General features: G+C 33.3%; 1 long non-coding RNA gene across 1 annotated transcript in view; it reads right to left on the reverse strand.

The window, feature by feature from the left end:
* Nucleotides 1-17,932, reverse strand: part of LOC145269801 (uncharacterized) — a 122,876-nt gene extending 104,944 nt beyond the window's left edge. The window contains exon 1 of the long non-coding RNA XR_013865246.1: nucleotides 17,823-17,932. This is a non-coding gene — a long non-coding RNA (uncharacterized LOC145269801). The remainder of the gene's footprint in view (nucleotides 1-17,822) is intronic.
* Between the last annotated feature and the right edge of the window lie 4,548 nt (nucleotides 17,933-22,480).

Raw genomic sequence — 22,480 nt, forward strand, 5'->3', positions numbered from 1 at the left:
TAATTGAAAATGTGATAAATATAAATATCTAATATGCATGTAATTGAAAATGTTATAAATAGAAATATCTAATATGCATGTAATTGAAAATGTGATAAATAGAAATATCTAATATGCATGTAATTGAAAATGTGATAAATATAAATATCTAATATGCATGTAATTGAAAATGTGATAAATAGAAATATCTAATATGCATGTAATTGAAAATGTGATAAATATAAATATCTAATATGCATGTAATTGAAAATGTGATAAATATTAATATCTAATATGAATGTAATTGAAAATGTGATAAATAGAAATATCTAATATGCATGTAATTGAAAATGTGATAAATAGAAATATCTAATATGCATGTAATTGAAAATGTGATAAATATAAATATCTAATATGCATGTAATTGAAAATGTGATAAATAGAAATATCTAATATGCATGCAATTGAAAATGTGATAAATAGAAATATCTAATATGCATGTAATAAATCTAGAAATTCTTGTCTCATTTTTTTTACAAACTATTTTATATATCATAATATATTTCATTAGTTCATATATTTACCTGTAGTAAATAATGTTTTTGTTGAAAATGATTTTCATTTAAATAAAAAATCAATAAGTATTATTTTGAAGAAACAATAAACAAGATGTTTCAAATGTATCTAACAGTTTTATCCATATTGGCATAAGGGCGTTTGTGTCATATATTATGGCTATATTATCTGTAATAAATATAGGATGTTTTGCTTCTATAAAAACAATTGTAATTTAAATTTTATACAATAATTTAGTAATATGGACAAATATCAATCTGTTATTGAATGAATTAAAGTAGCTTAGCACGTGTGTTAGTTATGATTGATGAAAAAAAATGGACTGTTAGTCTCCATACATATGTTCATGGTTTGCAAGTAGTAAAGTGAGAAATAATGGAGTTTTACATTTAAACAAAAGTCGTATTTACAACATTAATTAGTGACAAGTAGAACATGTTGAAACACTATCGTTATTCTTAGAGCTCCTACACCATATTGAGCAAGAGAATATGTTGGACGTGGCAAAATCAACAGAGAACCATCCGATTACAGTGATACATTATTGTTGGATGGATTTTTACCATAAAATAAGTTTGAGCTCCTGTCATCAAACATCACAAAGCAAAAGTTGTGTTATTGACTAATAAGAACTCCTCTTTACTATTGTTTCACAAAATTTTGATAATGATTTTAGCACCAAAAATAACGAAAAACTGATGTTGATCAAATATTGTGCTCTTAGATCGTTGCTCTCACTAATAATTTCAACACTTATCGTTTAGCATGTCAATATGTATTACTTATCAAGAGTGGGATTTGCTGTGAATAGGACTCTGGAAATATGATTCTAGAAATTAGCTGTGAATATGATTCTGGACTATTAGGGCATAGCTTACAATGGGATAAATCAAGAAAGCAATAGCATAATATGTCTACAACATGTGTCACATATGAAACAGTTGGAAGGAAGTTGTATTTTCTCTCAAAACACTCAATATCTATAATCCAATTATCAAGTGGAATACTAATAACTAATTTGTTGTAAACAAAAGATATTGAAACCAATATTTTGGAAGGATGTATTTCAATAAGAAGTTTGGAGATTGGATGGTTTTCTATTTTTAAATTTTGAAGGAAGGTGTATTTTCTCTTTCAACTCTCAATATCTATCATCAATTATTCTCCAATAATCTAGTGACATACTAATAACTAATTTGTTGTTAAAAAATATTGACAAAAAATCACATTCACAATTTTCTAGCAAACGTCATAATAAAGAAAAAAATACAAAGTAATGGTAGTTATTCCAATTTTCATTTCATAAAATACAAGAGAAATTTCATGATTATGACAATTTAATTATTTCCTTTTATAAAACAAACACTGCAGATTCACAGATTTTACGGCCTGTCAATGCAACATTATATTACAATGAATGTCAATGCAACATTATATTACAATGAATGTCAATGCAACATTATATTACAATGAATGTCAATGCAACATTATATTACAATGAATGTCAATGCAACATTATATTACAATGAATGTCAATGCAACATTATATTACAATGAATGCCAATACAACATTATATTACAATGAATGTCAATGCAACATTATATTACAGTGAATGTCAATGCAACATTATATTACAATGAATGTCAATGCAACATTATAGTACAATGAATGTCAATGCAATATTATATTACAATGAATGTCAATACAACATTATATTACAATGAATGTCAATGCAACATTATATTACAATGAATGTCAATGCAACATTATATTACAATGAATGTCAATGCAACATTATATTACAATGAATGTTAATACAACATTATATTACAATGAATGTCAATGCAACATTATATTACAATGAATGTCAATGCAACATTATATTACAATGAATGTCAATGCAACATTATATTACAATGAATGTCAATGCAACATTATATTACAATGAATGTCAATGCAACATTATATTACAATGAATGTCAATGCAACATTATATTACAATGAATGTCAATACAACATTATATTACAATGAATGTCAATACAACATTATATTACAATGAATGTCGATGCAACATTATATTACAATGAATGTCAATGCAACATTATATTACAATGAATGTTAATGCAATATTATATTACAATGAATGTCAATGCAACATTATATTACAATGAATGTCGATGCAACATTATATTACAATGAATGTTAATACAACATTATATTACAATGAATGTTAATGCAACATTATATTACAATGAATGTCAATACAACATTATATTACAATGAATGTCAATACAACATTATATTACAATGAATGTCAATGCAACATTATATTACAATGAATGTCAATGCAACATTATATTACAATGAATGTCAATACAACATTATATTACAATGAATGTCAATGCAACATTATATTACAATGAATGTTAATGCAACATTATATTACAATGAATGTCAATACAACATTATATTACAATGAATGTCAATGCAACATTATATTACAATGAATGTCAATGCAACATTATATTACAATGAATGTCAATGCAACATTATATTACAATGAATGTCAATGCAACATTATATTACAATGAATGTCAATGCAACATTATATTACAATGAATGTCAATGCAACATTATATTAACATTGAATGTCAATGCAACATTATATTACAATGAATGTCAATGCAACATTATATTACAATGAATGTCAATGCAACATTATATTACAATGAATGTCAATGCAACATTATATTACAATTAATGTCAATGCAACATTATATTACAATGAATGTTAATACAACATTATATTACAATGAATGTCAATGCAACATTATATTACAATGAATGTCAATGAAACATTATATTACAATGAATGTTCATACAACATTATATTACAATGAATGTCAATGCAACATTATATTACAATGAATGTCAATGTAACATTATATTACAATGAATGTTAATACAACATTATATTACAATGAATGTCAATGCAACATTATATTACAATGAATGTTAATACAACATTATATTACAATGAATGTCAATGCAACATTATATTACAATGAATGTTAATACAACATTATATTACAATGAATGTCAATGCAACATTATATTACAATGAATGCCAATGCAACATTATATTACAATGAATGTCAATGCAACATTATAGTACAATGAATGTCAATGCAACATTATATTACAATGAATGTCAATGCAACATTATATTACAATGAATGTCAATGCAACATTATATTACAATGAATGTCAATGCAACATTATATTACAATGAATGTTAATACAACATTATATTACAATGAATGTCAATGCAACATTATATTACAATGAATGTCAATGTAACATTATATTACAATGAATGTTCATACAACATTATATTACAATGAATGTCAATGCAACATTATATTACAATGAATGTCAATGTAACATTATATTACAATGAATGTTAATACAACATTATATTACAATGAATGTCAATGCAACATTATATTACAATGAATGTCAATGCAACATTATATTGCAATGAATGTCAATGCAACATTATATTACAATGAATGTCAATGCAACATTATATTACAATGAATGCCAATGCAACATTATATTACAATGAATGTCAATGCAACATTATAGTACAATGAATGTCAATGCAACATTATATTACAATGAATGTCAATGCAACATTATATTACAATGAATGCCAATACAACATTATATTACAATGAATGTCAATGCAACATTATATTACAATGAATGTCAATGCAACATTATATTACAATGAATGTCAATGCAACATTATATTACAGTGAATGTCAATGCAACATTATATTACAATGAATGTCAATGCAACATTATATTACAATGAATGTCAATGCAACATTATATTACAATGAATGTCAATGCAACATTATATTACAATGAATGTCAATGCAACATTATATTAACATTGAATGTCAATGCAACATTATATTACAATGAATGTCAATGCAACATTATATTACAATGAATGTCAATGCAACATTATATTACAATGAATGTCAATGCAACATTATATTACAATTAATGTCAATGCAACATTATATTACAATGAATGTTAATACAACATTATATTACAATGAATGTCAATGCAACATTATATTACAATGAATGTCAATGAAACATTATATTACAATGAATGTTCATACAACATTATATTACAATGAATGTCAATGCAACATTATATTACAATGAATGTCAATGTAACATTATATTACAATGAATGTTAATACAACATTATATTACAATGAATGTCAATGCAACATTATATTACAATGAATGTTAATACAACATTATATTACAATGAATGTCAATGCAACATTATATTACAATGAATGTTAATACAACATTATATTACAATGAATGTCAATGCAACATTATATTACAATGAATGCCAATGCAACATTATATTACAATGAATGTCAATGCAACATTATAGTACAATGAATGTCAATGCAACATTATATTACAATGAATGTCAATGCAACATTATATTACAATGAATGTCAATGCAACATTATATTACAATGAATGTCAATGCAACATTATATTACAATGAATGTTAATACAACATTATATTACAATGAATGTCAATGCAACATTATATTACAATGAATGTCAATGTAACATTATATTACAATGAATGTTCATACAACATTATATTACAATGAATGTCAATGCAACATTATATTACAATGAATGTCAATGTAACATTATATTACAATGAATGTTAATACAACATTATATTACAATGAATGTCAATGCAACATTATATTACAATGAATGTCAATGCAACATTATATTGCAATGAATGTCAATGCAACATTATATTACAATGAATGTCAATGCAACATTATATTACAATGAATGCCAATGCAACATTATATTACAATGAATGTCAATGCAACATTATAGTACAATGAATGTCAATGCAACATTATATTACAATGAATGTCAATGCAACATTATATTACAATGAATGCCAATACAACATTATATTACAATGAATGTCAATGCAACATTATATTACAATGAATGTCAATGCAACATTATATTACAATGAATGTCAATGCAACATTATATTACAGTGAATGTCAATGCAACATTATATTACAATGAATGTCAATGCAACATTATATTACAATGAATGTCAATACAACATTATATTACAATGAATGTCAATGCAACATTATATTACAATGAATGTCAATGCAACATTATATTACAGTGAATGTCAATGCAACATTATATTACAATGAATGTTAATACAACATTATATTACAATGAATGTCAATGCAACATTATATTACAATGAATGTCAATGCAACATTATATTACAGTGAATGTCAATGCAACATTATATTACAATGAATGTTAATACAACATTATATTACAATGAATGTTAATACAACATTATATTACAATGAATGTTAATACAACATTATATTACAATGAATGTCAATGCAACATTATATTACAGTGAATGTCAATGCAACATTATATTACAATGAATGTCAATGCAACATTATATTACAATGAATGTCAATGCAACATTATATTACAATGAATGTTAATACAACATTATATTACAATGAATGTCAATGCAACATTATATTACAATGAATGTCAATGCAACATTATATTACAATGAATGCCAATGCAACATTATATTACAATGAATGTCAATGCAACATTATATTACAGTGAATGTCAATGCAACATTATATTACAATGAATGTCAATGCAACATTATAGTACAATGAATGTCAATGCAACATTATATTACAATGAATGTCAATGCAACATTATATTACAATGAATGTCAATGCAACATTATATTACAATGAATGTCAATGTAACATTATATTACAATGAATGTTAATACAACATTATATTACAATGAATGTCAATGCAACATTATATTACAATGAATGTCAATGCAACATTATATTACAATGAATGTCAATGTAACATTATATTACAATGAATGTTAATACAACATTATATTACAATGAATGTCAATGCAACATTATATTACAATGAATGTCAATGCAACATTATATTACAATGAATGTCAATGTAACATTATATTACAATGAATGTTAATACAACATTATATTACAATGAATGTTAATACAACATTATAGTACAATGAATGTCAATGTAACATTATATTACAATGAATGTCAATGTAACATTATATTACAATGAATGTTAATACAACATTATATTACAATGAATGTCAATGCAACATTATATTACAATGAATGTCAATGCAACATTATATTGCAATGAATGTCAATGCAACATTATATTACAATGAATGTCAATGCAACATTATATTACAATGAATGCCAATGCAACATTATATTACAATGAATGTCAATGCAACATTATATTACAATGAATGTCAATGCAACATTATATTACAGTGAATGTCAATGCAACATTATATTACAATGAATGTCAATGCAACATTATAGTACAATGAATGTCAATGCAACATTATATTACAATGAATGTCAATACAACATTATATTACAATGAATGTCAATGCAACATTATATTACAATTAATGTCAATGCAACATTATATTACAATGAATGTCAATGCAACATTATATTACAATGAATGTTAATACAACATTATATTACAATGAATGTCAATGCAACATTATATTACAATGAATGTCGTCCTGCAGAAGTTAAAATTATCTCAATAGAGCCACTTATTGAGAATTATGATTTCTCTGATTTTCTTTCCATAGAATGGAAGTTCTATAGAAAACCCCACTCTCCCCAATGATTTACTTCTACTTATGCAGCTGCCATTGCTCAGAGGCAACGGGCATACTGCAGATTTATCCGATATAAGTAAAGTACAAACAGACAAAAGTTTATAGAAGCTAGAAGACTTTGAAAGAAAGAAGTAGGGACAGCTATGACAGAATATACTGAAACCACAAGAAGTGCAAAACTTAGCAACTCGCGATTTCTGGAAAATCTACAAGTGTAGGCAATAATGGGCAATCAACAGTTCCCCTACAATCCAACAATTATGAGAAAGCTAACATGCTTGTCCGTCAGTTTGCATCAAACTCTATTGTGGGCTTAGCAAACTACTCCCTTCCTTATTTGCCTTGTGCACAGAAATAACATTAAATGATCTGAAAATCTCCCCTTCTCAAGCACATGATATCATAAAAACCCTAAACACCTCAAAAGCATGTGGACCTAATCTTATCTCGGCTGTACTATGAAAAAAAAATAAGGTTCCTCCAGTGCTATCCAAACTTCTAAACAAATGTATTTTCAAATCTTTCTTCCCTGTCTGTTGGAAAACTGCTTCTGTGGTACCAATTTACAAGGATTCTGGGAAAAAAACTGACCCATTAAATTATTATCCCATTAGTCTCCTCCCACTTTTTGCCAAAATATTTGAGTTCATAATTTATCAAACTCTAGGCTACAATTTTACATTTGATAAACTTCTGTCCGACCATCAGTATGGATTTAGGCAAGTCTGTTTTACTGCAAATATCCTAACTGTAATCTCTGAACGTATATACAATGCACTAGATAAGGCAAAGGTGAGGAAGGCAGTAACCCCAGATATATCTAAGGCTTTTGATAGAGTATGGTACGATGGTCTTCCCAGAAAAATCAGATCTATGGCATTACTGGATCCAAACTTAACATAATTAAATCCTTAAATAAGAGACGAATCCAGGTTGTCCTCGATAGTCATACATTTAAACAGTATGATATAAATGTCGCTGTACATCAGAAATTGATCCTTGGACGTTTATTATTCCTGATAAAATAGTCTCTGCGATGGGTATATTTGCTGACAACATTATGCTCTATAACAGGCACGAGGAGAAAAAAAATGAACACATATCTAAATCAATGGCAAAAACCCTAGAGGAAGACCTTCAATCTGTAGAGGAATGGGGACAAAAATGGATGGTAACATTCAATGATGCAAAGACTAAGCTCATTTCCTTTAATAATTACAAGAAACTTTTTCAACTACCAATAGCTATGGCTAAAGATACATTACCTGAAAGTACTTAGTTCTATCTCCTCAAATTAACATTCACAGGGAACAGGAGTTGAAACAGATACATTAAGAGCATTGCCAAGGCTGCTGTGAAGAAAATGAGCTCTTTCTACCATTCTAAAAAGTTACTTATGCCTGAAAGTATCCTGTACCTCTACAAGACCAACATTCGCCCATGTATGGAGTATTGTCGTCACATTTGAGCTGGTGCATTAAAGAATAGTCTCTCCCTCCTGGACAGGGGTCAAAAGAGAGTCGCCAACCTGATAGGTCCTGAACTGTCATCTAAGCTTCAACCTCAGTCCCATTGACGAAATGTTGCATCTTTCTGCCTGTTAAATAAGTATTTTAATAGGCAATGAATTGGTGAACTAAAAGCCCTAGTGCCCCCTGAAATGTAAGAAAGACTTCTACTCTAATAATTTCTTTTCCAGAACAGCTAGACTTTGGAATTCTTTTCCAGGCTCCTAACTGTACTGACATGCAGAAGTTCGAGTGTAATTTAAACTGACATGTTGCTGTTCAACTCCCTACATACTACCCTGCAATTTCTGTCCCTGATAGTAGTCTCCTACATCAAAGTGGCACTTTACTTTTTGGGGTGAAAATGTAATAAAAAAGTTTTAAAAGAGGGTTAAAGGTAAGATTTCAAAACTTTGTTAAAATACTCAAAATGAAAACAAACATATTACTCAACATCCGGGTAACATGCCTCATTAAGATGTTTTCTGTATATTTGTTTTATTTTAATTTTAAAGCAATACATTTAATAAATCTCCGGTGGCTTTAAGCGACAGAATTAATGCCTCTTTCTATTGCGTGCTATAAACAAACGTTAGTAAATATGGGCCACCGTAGTTGAAAAATGATCCTATTTCACTCATCAATTTTTGCCGTTAAAGAAAACAGTCTACCGATTTTTTATTATTTTTATTCTCTTAAAGAAATACATGAGTTTTTGATTAAATATATTTTATTTCTTCTTCATGCGGTGATTTTTTTTTAATATCAAAAAAAAACATTGTGTTATATATTCTTATCATCGAGTTATCCTTGAGGGGTACCAAATTGAGCTTTCGTTACATTTGAATATGTTATATAGAGTTCTTCATTTAGGGGCACATTTTACGTTTTCTATATAACATAAGAAAGATTCCGTGTGATTGTCTCTAATATAAATGGTTGTGTGTTTGATTATCATAAAGGGAATCGTGTGTGTGACATGTAATTTCTGAACCTACCTCTGTTTCTCGCTGTTGAACCATCTGGCAATTTCTCATCCTGGAGGGAGACTTGATACCTGTTTGACGAAGATTTATCACTCCAAGACGATGAAATGGTTTTATAGTTTTTATTTCACTTTCCCCAGAGGTCCTGCAGCAGGTGTAAAGTGAAATCTGCTTGTGTGTTTCTTCTTCACACACGTCAGCGTTCGTCTCCCCCCTCCCCAGTTAAGAGGGGGGAGACCACGGAAAACGTCTGTCTTCTTCAAAGCTCAAATCAAATCTCACAGATCTAGCCAACCACGTCACACATACGTAATTTGGTCAGCTGACCTTTGGTTCTCGTAAACGTGTCTACCTCCACATTTACTCACCTCTCTCTCTCTCTCTCTCTCCCTCTCTATTCTCTTATAGAGACACAGAGAGAGAAAATAGAAAGAGTAAGAAAGCCAGAGATGGGGGGAGATGCTCATTAGCAATTGAATAAAATAGAAAAAACTGTCGTAATTATATGAAATTTTCTGAACAATATAACAAGATTATAAGGTTTCATTTAAAAAAAAAATTCAAGGTTGTTTTAAAAAAGATAAGGTTTTAAACTTTGGACTTTACAGGTAAATTTGCAAATAACTGTTCTTTTTTGTATTGATCTTTTATCTTCAATTTGTGATATATGAATTTGAGAGGGGTACCTGGCGTTCCAGGCATAGCCCTGGTTTTTAGAGGCATGTGTAGATGGGGGGGGGGTAAAATGAAAACAAAGTGAAGTCATAACCCTGTTTAAATATTATAAAAACGTTAAACTATTAAAAACAAATCATGTAAAAAAACAATTAAGAAAATTAACGTGATGCAATCATAATGGCCCGGCAGTGCCCCTGTATGTTTATCAATGATTATAATGAAATAGAAAAAATTGGGGGGGGGTTAAAAAAACCGCTAGTCTAGAATATTATATTCGGTTTATTGGAAAAAAGCATAAAATTTTACGTTGAACCTGAAAATATTGTAAAAATTGAACCAATAGAAAATTTTTTTATAGATTTTTAAAGTTAAAAATTGATAAAAATTTAACTCGTAAAATTCAATTGATTTCATTACGTAAAAAAAAGTGGCTGCATGAATGCACCCAAGTACTTTGTAAACACTATATATTTTATTCACAGTTGTGTGTTAGGGGTGTCAAAAATTCACAAAAACTTCTGATAGACCTATAGGATCACGTCTTTCATATTTACAGGACTTTAGTGTCTTTTGTAAAATATAGGAGAAATATTTTTAAAAAATACATTTGTAACATCTACGATGTTTTATCTTCATCAAAACTAAAATAACAAAAATGAAAATAAATGCGTTTTTCGGACTTAAAATAGAACTTAAGAAAATAGTTATTTTGTTTACATAAAATAATACATTTCTAAGAAAAAAATGTTTTTATATTTTGTGATTGTTAATAAATAAATGAAAAAAATTGCATTAATATGCTTAATATCTTCTTGTGATGATTTTAATAGCAGGGGTTTAAGGTTCCCTTTTACCTGAATCAAATCGAAAACCATTCATGTATTTTGAGCCGTTATGGTGTGCCGAATTATTCTTGAGCTGGAGAAAGTTGCAACAGGTTGCCCAGTTGCAACCTCTAATGTCTGGAAGCACTAATGTGCGTCCAACCTCTCCCACTGCTCGAATGCAAGTGTCCCAAAAAACAACAGCCCCTATGCGGTATTCTGTTGCTTTAAATTCGAAGCAGGGGAGGGCATAATGTGTAATCACGTTCACACGTGATTCACGCATGCCCAAGAATTAGAAGATGGCACAGCAGACGCCCAGAGAGGCAGACGCTTACATAATTTCTCACACATTCCCGTCTCAAGACACAAAAAAGAAAAAGAAGTCTTGGAATATATTTCCTTTTTCTTTTTTCCAGAACCAGACCCCAGGTAAATGCCTCAAAGATCACCTCACATTTAAACCCCGGCTAGTCTCGCTCACCAGTCGATGCAAGATATCAACCCCCCACCTGCTAGTCTCACTTACCAGTCCACGCAAGATATTACCCCGCTGGCCTCGCTTACCAGTCCACGCAAGATATCCCCCTGTTGGCTTCGCTTACCAATCGATGCAAAATATCATCCCCATTGGCCTCGCTTACCAGTCGACGCAAGATATCACCCCACTGGCCTCGCTTACCAGTCGACTCAAGATATCCCCCCACTGGCCTCGCTTACCAGTCGACGCAAAATATCCCCCCCCCCGCTGGCCTCGCTTACCAGTCAGCTCAAGATATTCCCCCCGCTGGCCTCAGTTACCAGTCGACGCAAGATATCCACCCGCTGGCCCCACTACAAGTCGATGCAAGATATCCCCCGCTGGCCTCGCTTACCAGTCGATGCAAGATATCCCCCCACTAGCCTCGCTTACCAGTCGATGCAAGATATCCCCTGTTGGCCTCGATTACCAGTCGATGCAAGATATCCTCCCGCTGGCCTCGCTTACCAGTCGACGCAAGATATCCCTCTGCTGGCCTCGCTTACCAGTCGACACAAGATATCACCCCGCTCGCCTCGCTTACCAGTCGACGTAAAATATCCCCCCCTGTTGGCCTCGCTTACTAGTCGATGCAAGATATCACCCCACTGGCCTCGCTTACCAGTTGACGCAAAATATCCCCCCCATTGGCCTAGCTTACCAGTCGACTCAAGATATTCCCCCCGCTGGCCTCGGTTACCAGTCGACTCAAGATATTCCCCCCGCTGGCCTCGGTTACCAGTCGACGCAAGATATTCCCCCCGTTGGCCTCGGTTACCAGTCGATGCAAGAGATCCCCCCCCCCCCCGCTGGACTCACTTACCAGTCGATGCAAGATATCCCCCCACCCCCGCTGGCCTCGCTTACCAGTCGATGCGAGATATCCCCCCCGCTGGCCTCGCTTACCAGTTGACGCAAGATATCCCCCTGCTGGCCTCGCTTACCAGTCAATGCAAGATATCCCCCTGCTGACCTCTCTTACCAGTCAGCGCAAAATATCCCCCCCCCGCTGGCCTTGCTTACCAGTCGACGCAAGATATCCCTCCGCTGGCCTTGCTTATCAGTCGACGCAAGATATCCCCCCACTAGCTTCGCTTACCAGTTGATGCAAGATATCCCTTCCCTCCCCCGCTGGCCTCGCTTACCAGTCGATCCAATATATCCCCCCACTGGCCTCGCTTACCAGTCGAGGCAAAATATCCCCCCCCCCGCTGGCCTCGTTTACCAGTCGACGCAAGATATCCCCCCACTAGCCTCGCTTACCAGTCGACGCAAGATATCCCCCCACTAGCCTCGCTTACCAGTCGATGCAAGATATCCCCCTATTGGCCTCGCTTACCAGTCGATGCAAGATATCCTCCCGCTGGCCTCGCTTACCAGTCGACGCAAGATATCCCTCTGCTGGCCTCGCTTACCAGTCGACACAAGATATCACCCCGCTCGCCTCGCTTACCAGTCGACGCAAAATATCCCCCCCTGTTGGCCTCGCTTACTAGTCGATGCAAGATATCCCCCCACTGGCCTCGCTTACCAGTCGACTCAAGATATTCCCCCCGCTGGCCTCGGTTACCAGTCGACTCAAGATATTCCCCCCGTTGGCCTTGGTTACCAGTCGACGCAAGATATTCCCCCCGTTGGCCTCGGTTACCAGTCGACGCAAGAGATCCCCCCCCCTCCGCTGGCCTCGCTTACCAGTCGATGCAAGATATCCCCCCCCCGCTGGCCTCGCTTACCTGTCGATGCGAGATATCCCCCCCGCTGGCCTCGCTTACCAGTCGACGCAAGATATCCCCCTGCTGGCCTCGCTTACCAGTCAATGCAAGATATCCCCCCGCTGACCTCTCTTACCAGTCAGCGCAAAATATCCCCCCCCCCGCTGGCCTTGCTTACCAGTTCGACGCAAGATATCCCTCCGCTGGCCTTGCTTATCAGTCGACGCAAGATATCCCCCCACTAGCTTCGCTTACCAGTTGATGCAAGATATCCCTTCCCTCCCCCGCTGGCCTCGCTTACCAGTCGATCCAATATATCCCCCCACTGGCCTCGCTTACCAGTCGAGGCAAAATATCCCCCCCCCGCTGGCCTTGCTTACCAGTCGACGCAAGATATCCCCCCACTAGCCTCGCTTACCAGTCGACGCAAGATATCCCCCCCACTGGCCTCGCAAGATATCACCCCGCTGGCATCGCTTACCAGGTGACGTAAGATATACCCCCGACTAAGCACACCGAATTTAATGTCAAATTTCTCCTTAAAAACGACGACTTCATACATACAGGTCGACCGAATTGCATTTTTTAAGTTCTTTTAAAAGAAAAGCGTTTGACTTGAATCGTAGATTCATAAAGAACTCGAATTGCATTTTTTAAGTTCTTTTAAAAGAAAAGCGTTTGATTTGAATCGTAGATTCATAAAGAACTCGTTTATAAGCGACTTCTTTTTTTTCTTTTTTTCAAAAGACAATGGGATTGCATAACAGAGTCCACGTTTAAAACAACCACTTTTTAATACATCAAGTCGACCATATCATATAAAGTTCTTTTAAAACGACTTTTTTCCAAAACAAATTCAACTCAAATTTTCTTTTCATTAAAGAACTTCATTTAAAAGCGACGATTCTTTTTCCAACACAACAGGATTTCATTTTAATTCTGTATTGAAAACGACTTGCAGGTGCACATAAAAAATTATCCCAAAGTCCGAGTTTTTAACACGTGTTTAACTTCATCGCATAAAATTTTCACGACGACAATTAAAAAGGACAATCCAACGAATGCCTGCAAGAAGTCACAGAAGGTTTTCTCCGAACCTGCAGGCTGTTTAACTCGATATTCAGGGCCCTTCCAGGAAAGAGATACACGCTGGCAGGCATTTTGCCCAGGAAGACACCATCACAGAAATTAATTCAATTTGGTATAGAAATTACTGACGGCAACCTGTTGCAAAATGCGGTGAATTATCCTTGTGCTGGGCTTGAGACAGGGAGAAAGTTGCAACAGGTTGCCCTGTTGCGACCTCTAAGGTCTGGAAGCACTAATGTGCATCCAACCTCTCCCACTGCCCGAATGCCAGTGCCCCAAAAAACAACAGCCCCTATGCGCTATTCTGTCACTTTAAATACGCATGCCCAAGAATTAGAAGATGGCACAGCAGATGCCCAGAGAGGCAGACACTTACATAATTTCTCACAATGGATAAGAGTATGTAATAATATGTTAGGTAATTTCCGAAATTTTACTTTAAAGTTTCTTGTCGCCATCACACAGTGCAAGTGGGGTGGGAGATGGGCTGCCTTGAGCGACTGACTCGCTGGCTTTGTGACTCCCTTTCCTTTTTTGCCTGGTACACGGATTTAGTAGTCAGCCGTTTAGCAGGCCTGTGAGTGTGTGCGCTTCTCTCTCGCCCCATCTTCCTCTTTACCTCTCTCTCCCAATTTGAAACGACCTGTCTGTTCTTCCTCCTTTTTGCCCTTGGCGATTGGCCAATCACAATCCTTGTGGAACTTCTGGCAACGCCACAGTGCCCCGTTTTGTGTGCCCTTTTAAAAAAAATCAGTTTTGAGGTTGGCCATCTTGGAAGAAGCATCCTTTAGACTCCGTTGCTGACCGTTTTTCGGCAACGTATTTTGTATATTTTTTATCCTTTTCTGACAGTAGAGTGCTTTTTTTAAAGGAATGTATTGAAGTGTTTTGTAAAGCACCTCCCTTTCAAAGAAGAACATTCGACGTGCTGTCGATAAATTTCATTTTATTTACCTTGGGTAAAGAGCCCAACTATAAGAACTGTGTCGGAATTTTTGAGCAAAACTGCTTACTCCAAAGAAAGGAGGAATAAGGAGAGAGAGAGACACTGACAACCCTTTATGAAAAAGAGAGTGGACCATTTGTTTGGAACCCTATTTCGGGCGAGAGAGACATTTTAAAAACCCTTTGAAGGTTCGTTTTATTTGTGAAAAACCACGTCTTAAAGGACTCCCTTTTTGGAAATATTTATTCTCATTTTCATTCAGACTTCAAGTAAGCCGTTGATTTTTAAGAAAATTTTCTATATTTTGAAAAGTCTCCCTTTTGAGAGACCATTTTAAAGTGAATTTTTGCCCAGTTGCCTTTTTTCCTTTTTATATTGAATGCCTTTTTGTCTTTGATTTTTTCACCCTTTCTTTTTCTCTATTTGTTACTTAGTAAATTTTATTTTACAAGCTTTTGGGAATTCAAAGCAACCAGCCACCTTTTTCTTTAAATAAACATTTGTAATTCAAACAGTTTACAGGGTCTCAATTAATTACCTTTTATTTCTCTTTGTGTTGTTGCATGACATTATTTTCTCATTTTTTACCCCAATCGTTTCCCAAAAAGACGAGTTTTGGCGACACCCCCAGAAATTTTCGTCAGTAATTGTGATGTTTTCAATATAAAAATAATTTTCAAGGCAGTTAAAAAACTTTAAAAGCAAATGTGAACAATAAAAACTCGGGAAAAATTCACCTTTCGTCTTCCTTTGTTTACAAAGCCTTTTGGCGGAAGTGACGTCCGACAGATTTTTAGCTAGGGATGATCAAAACCGTATAGAATGAACTCTTTTTTTTTTTTTTTTAAGAAGTTTTATTTAAACAGTCTTTGAACTTAATGGATTGGGTTTTCTTTTTTATATCTATGAAATGTTTTATTCTTTTTATCAAACAAAAATAGAACTTTTATAATGAAATATATATTACGGACTGTTTTCCAAACATCGTAATTTTAAAATTAAAGTTAGTTTTATTAAAAAAAAAAAAAAAAGAGGTGTTTTTTCTTTTAGAGATATTTTTCCTCCATTTATCACTTGGAAAATTTATTCAACAATGAAATGCTAAACCAATTTACAATAAAAAAAAATACAAAATTTATTCTTCGAGATTTTTGTAACGAGATTTTATTTATGTGAAAGTTTGTTCAAATAAAGTTTATAATGTAATTGAACAAAAAAACTCGTTTTTTGTATTTTTTAAAAATAAAAGTAACTTTAATTTTAAAATTTCGATACCGACGTTTGCCTTACTTTTATTAGAAAAGTTAGGTAAACGTTCATAAACATATGATTCGGGAGAAAACAATTCATAAATATTAAAAAACAAAAAACAAAACAAAAAAACAGTCCATTAATGTCAAATAAAGACTGTTCGAATAAAACTTCTAAAAAAAAAACAAAAACGTCACTTCCGCCAAATGGTTTTGTAAAGGTGAATTTTACCAAAACTCGATTCGAGTGATTTCTATAAAACTAAAAAAAAAAAACTTTACAAACAAAACTAAACAATAAAAACTCGATTAGAATGATTTCTATAGCACCATTCTTCGTTTTTATGCAATCATGGAATGTTGACTCATTTCTCTATTAAAACAAAGGCAATCATAATGGTTTCGACGCGCCCCTGTAGTAAAACAAAGGGAATCATAATGTATTCCAAAAATAAATATTTCCTATAAACATTGAAAATTTCCTTAACATGTTAAATATCTTCTTGTGATGTTTTTAGTAGCAGGGTTTTAACGTTTCATTTTAACCGAATACCGAAAACTGTTTGTTTCACTTTCCATTCCTGTATTTTGGGCCGTTAGGGATTACGGTAGAGTACGTAATAATATATGTTAGGTATTTGCGTTGTTTTCAAAATAAAAATAATTTTGAAGGCACTTGAAAATAAAAATAAAACTTTATAAACGAAAGTAAACAATAAAAACCCGATTAGAATGATTTCTATAGTACCATTCTTCGTTTCTATGTAATCACGGAATGTTGACTCGTTTCTCTATTAAAACAAAGGCAATCATAATAGTTTCGACGCGCCCCTGTAGTAAAACAAAGGGAATCATAATGTAATAAAAAAAGAGCTTCAAAAGCAATTAAATTAATAAATACTTACTTTTTGTTTGGCAATCTGTTTTTAACAAAGAAACGATTATAAGATGAGTTAATTTAAACGAGACGAGTTTGACGGGTGGAAGTCAACATTTTAAGATGGCGACCGGAAAAGCAAGTTCGCAGAAAATTGAAAAAAATTTTTTTTTCATTTTATTGTGATTTCATTTACAAATTATGTTGAATTAAAAATTATCATTTTATTCTTAAAAACATTTTTATGAGTTTTTAAGAATAAAAAATAAGCACCTATATTTTATGTAAAAAAAATCCAACCAATTTGAATATGAGTGGGGATAAAAAAAAAAAATAACAGTAAGCCTAATTGTTGTTCTTTTTTTTTCATTTATTATTTTTTTTATTTTTTATTATTTAATTATTTATTTTTTTAAATTTTCACCCCAAACAAAGCACTTTGATATATAGAGGGCTATATATATATATATATATATATATATATATATATATATATATATATATATATATATATATATATATATATATATATATAAAGTGATGGTTGTGTAGTTCCAACGAGAAAAAAAATGTATATTTAAAAGAGTGTAGCCATCAACAATTGTGGGTTTTTTTTAAAGGTTTTCATCATATTTTTATTTTAAAATATTTTTATAACGCGTTTCGAGCTTAGGGTGTGCTCTCTTCAGATATTTTCGTAAAAAGTTTTTCTTTAAAATGGGAGTTTGTGGATATGCCTCCGCTGATATTAAATATGTTTTTCATAGTGGTGCGATGCGTGTGTTCAGTGTTTAGCCGTTCTGTCTCCAAGTGTAAGTGTTTCACTGTGACCGGTCAAAGTTAGTTTCAAAGAGTGTTTTTTAGTCCATATGGTGAAGGTTTTTATGGCTTCTTTAGGGTTCTTTTTTAAAGACTTTCTTTCCCCATGTATAGCATACACTCACACACAATCCCATACGCACATATACATGAATATATATGTATGTGTATGGGATTGTGTGTGAGTGTATGCTATACATGGGGAAAGAAAGTCTTTAAAAAAGAACCCTAAAGAAGCCATAAAAACCTTCACCATATGGACTAAAAAACACTCTTTGAAACTAACTTTGACCGGTCACAGTGAAACACTTACACTTGGAGACAGAACGTCTAAACACTGAACACACGCATCGCACCACTATGAAAAACATATTTAATATCAGCGGAGGCATATCCACAAACTCCCATTTTAAAGAAAAACTTTTTACGAAAATATCTGAAGAGAGCACACCCTAAGCTCGAAACGCGTTATAAAAATATTTTAAAATAAAAATATGATGAAAACCTTTAAAAAACCCCACAATTGTTGATGGCTACACTCTTTTATATATATATATATATATATATATATATATATATATATATATATATATATATATATATATATATATATATATATATATATATATATACTTGTGCCCGATATTATTCATACCCCTCGGATCTTTGAGATTTCTATAAGAATATTGCTCAAACCAGAAGGTAGACAATATTAAAGGGATTTCAAACAATAAATCAAGCATAAGCATTTAATTTAAACTCAACAAATAAATAAATTATGCAAGTTTGAAACAGTATACAAAGAAAAACAATAATGGCACTAGTTCAAAATTATTCATACCTCTCTTACTAATAGTCAATAGCATGCCCTTTATTCTTAATAACTGCCTGTAACCGTTTTGGATATTTATCAACAAGGTTTTTACAAGCATCAACACTGATTTTTTACCATTCTTCAATGCAGTAGTTCTCCAAATCCCTCAAATTTCTAGGTTTCCGCTTTTTAACCTCAGTTTTCAATATGTGCCAGAGGTTTTCGATAGGGTTCAGGTCGGGACTCTGGCTAGGCCATTCCAAAATATTAATTTGATTATCCTCAAACCATTTCTTGACTATTTTGGCAGTATGTTTTGGATCATTATCCTGTTGAAGGACCCAGTTTGGTCCTAAATGGAGCTTCTCCGCATCCTGTCTAATGTTTTTCTGGAGTATCTCCAAATATTGCTCCTTCTTCATGGTTCCATCTATCTTGACCAAACTACCTGGACCACTAGCCGAAAAGGAGCCCCAAAACATTAGGCTACCACCACCATGTTTCACCGTGGGTATGGTGTTCTTTGGGTTGTAAGCTTCTCCTTTCTTCCTCCAAACGTAAGAAGCATCCATATGGCCAAACAATTCAATTTTTGTTTCGTCAGTCCACAAAATACTTGAGAAAACGGACTCTGAAGAATTCACATGGGTCCTAGCAAACTTTAGACGTGCTGCAAGGTGTTTTCCGGTGTGCAATGGAGTCCTTCTTGGTCTTCTTCCTTTCAGACCATTTTCATGCAGAGTCCTTTGCAATGTTTGCCTTGATATTTTTATGCCAGAAGACTCCAGATTTTCTAAAATGTCCTTAGTAGTGGTGGTTGGATTTGCATTAACACTGCTTACAATATTCCTGGTAGCTCTAGCAGACAGTTTCCTTTTCCTTCCTCTACCAATCAAGTTGTTTGTTGTGTGGTGGCTCTGGAATTTTTTGATGATGCTCTGTACTGTTGCTGTAGGGACCTCAAATTTCTTGGAAATTGACTTGTAACCTAAACCATCCTTATGTGAATTCACAATTTTAGTCCTAAGATCATTACTAAGCTCTTTTTTCTTCCCCATTCTAATAATTTTTATTCTTTTATTGGTTTTCAGTTGATATCATTTTAATTTCTGAAAAATGCAAAAAACGAAATGAAATTAATCAAAGGTTGTATAAAAGCATTCAAAATAAGAATCAAACAGGAAACAAACAGTCAGAAACTCGATTAATACTGAAAAAATAAGGGGGTATGATTATTTTTGAACATTGCAGATTTTATAAATGGCTGTATATTTCTTTTATTACAAGTATCCCGAGATTTTAAAATGACGAAAATGATCAGAAGAGGTTTATTAAGAATATGTATCAATACGGACGTAAACAATAAATTCTTACAAAGTTACACCTAATAAACTCAATTTTCAAGGAGGGGTATGAATAATATCGGGCACAAGTGTATATATATATATATATATATATATATATATATATATATATATATGTGTGTGTGTGTGTGTGTGTGTGTAAACTCTTTAAAAAATGTTGAACCACTATAAACTTACAAAGCTAGGTAGAAAACTAACACTTAGAAAAAATGATTTCATTTTTTTAAAAGAACAGTGAAGTAGTAAAAATATATTTTTTAAATATGGGATGTGTTTTCTCTTTTAAAAACAATATCTCATTTGTTGGAAAAAATCATATAACTGAGAGTAGCTAACCTGAAGTGAGGTTGTGAAAAAATACAATCTTCTTTGCGACCTTCTTCTCAGGTCTTGTAACCACAGTAACATAAAAAAAAGAATGAAGTGACTCTTCACAAAGGAGGAAGGGTCTTACAAAAATTACCTTACTCTATTAGTATAAATAACCACAAGGCTATTGTTCTTCTTGGCTGTTGGAAGAGCTTCCTTACCTTCGGCAGCTACACCCAGGTAAGTTATGTATTATCACTACACTCTCCCAACAAAAGAAAAAAAAATCATTATATATATATATATAGATATACATAATAAATATATATATATATATATATATATATATATGTGTGTGTGTGTGTGTGTGTATATATGTATATATGTCTTCATAGAAAAAAAGTTTAAGTTGGCGTAACCCTGCAGGGGGACTCACAGGTGCTAGCCCTCAGTCAAGGGCCACCTGGAGATCACAGTGATTCAGGGTACCCTCATTCTGTCTGTTAAGCAAGGCTCTGCTGTCGGTTGTATTTTATTGTCATACCCAAGACTACTCTTATTAAGCAGGTAATAGACTAGGTCTACCCCTTTGTCTCTTTTGAGCTGCACAATCACTGTAGTACCATTTCTGTATAGCGGGTGGGGCCAAGTCAATTCCAACACACTCAAAATGATACCACTCATCACAGGAATCACAGCATATTATATCTTGGTTCCCTGGAGGTCTATTGCAGACAGAACACAACTAAATGGTGCCATCTCCTTCCAAAAATGAACCAGAAGATTCCTGGTTTTGACTGCTATCTGCAGCAACAGGCGAGGATGCACCCGCCTTACTCGGTTGACTTTCCTCAAGGCCATCATCAGATTGCGAAATTTCTATCGGATATAAATTCTTTAACTAAAGGACGTTCACCAAATCATCGCCCTGTCTGACACGAGCTGTTCTTACCACCCAATCTTGTCCTGGGAGAACCTCAAGTATAGTACCCAACATGCAAAAGGGTCGTGGTTTTAAAGTGCCCTTGACCAAGATTACATCATTTCTTTTAATGCGATTCTGGAACGATAACTGAGATCTTCCTGGCATCCTTCCTCTACGATCAAGAAGGTACTCCTTATACCACAGTTCTCTAAATCTTTACAACCATTTATCTCGTAATCCAATCGTATCGATCAACCTTCTCCAGCTGGGAGGAACCACGGTGCAGAGATCATCTCCTCCCAGTGGTAATAATAGACCAGGGCTTTTATTGGGTCTAATAAACATATTGGGTGGGATAATCATTGGTTGCCTGTCAGTGGACTCTTGATAAGTAAGGGGCCTGTTGTTTACTGCCCGCTGAATATCAGAGACAATAGTTAGGAAGGTATAATAAT

The sequence above is a fragment of the Euprymna scolopes genome, chromosome 45 (assembly GCF_053919585.1).
Source record: "Euprymna scolopes isolate OS-2025 chromosome 45, ASM5391958v1, whole genome shotgun sequence".
Classification (NCBI taxonomy): domain Eukaryota; kingdom Metazoa; phylum Mollusca; class Cephalopoda; order Sepiida; family Sepiolidae; genus Euprymna; species Euprymna scolopes.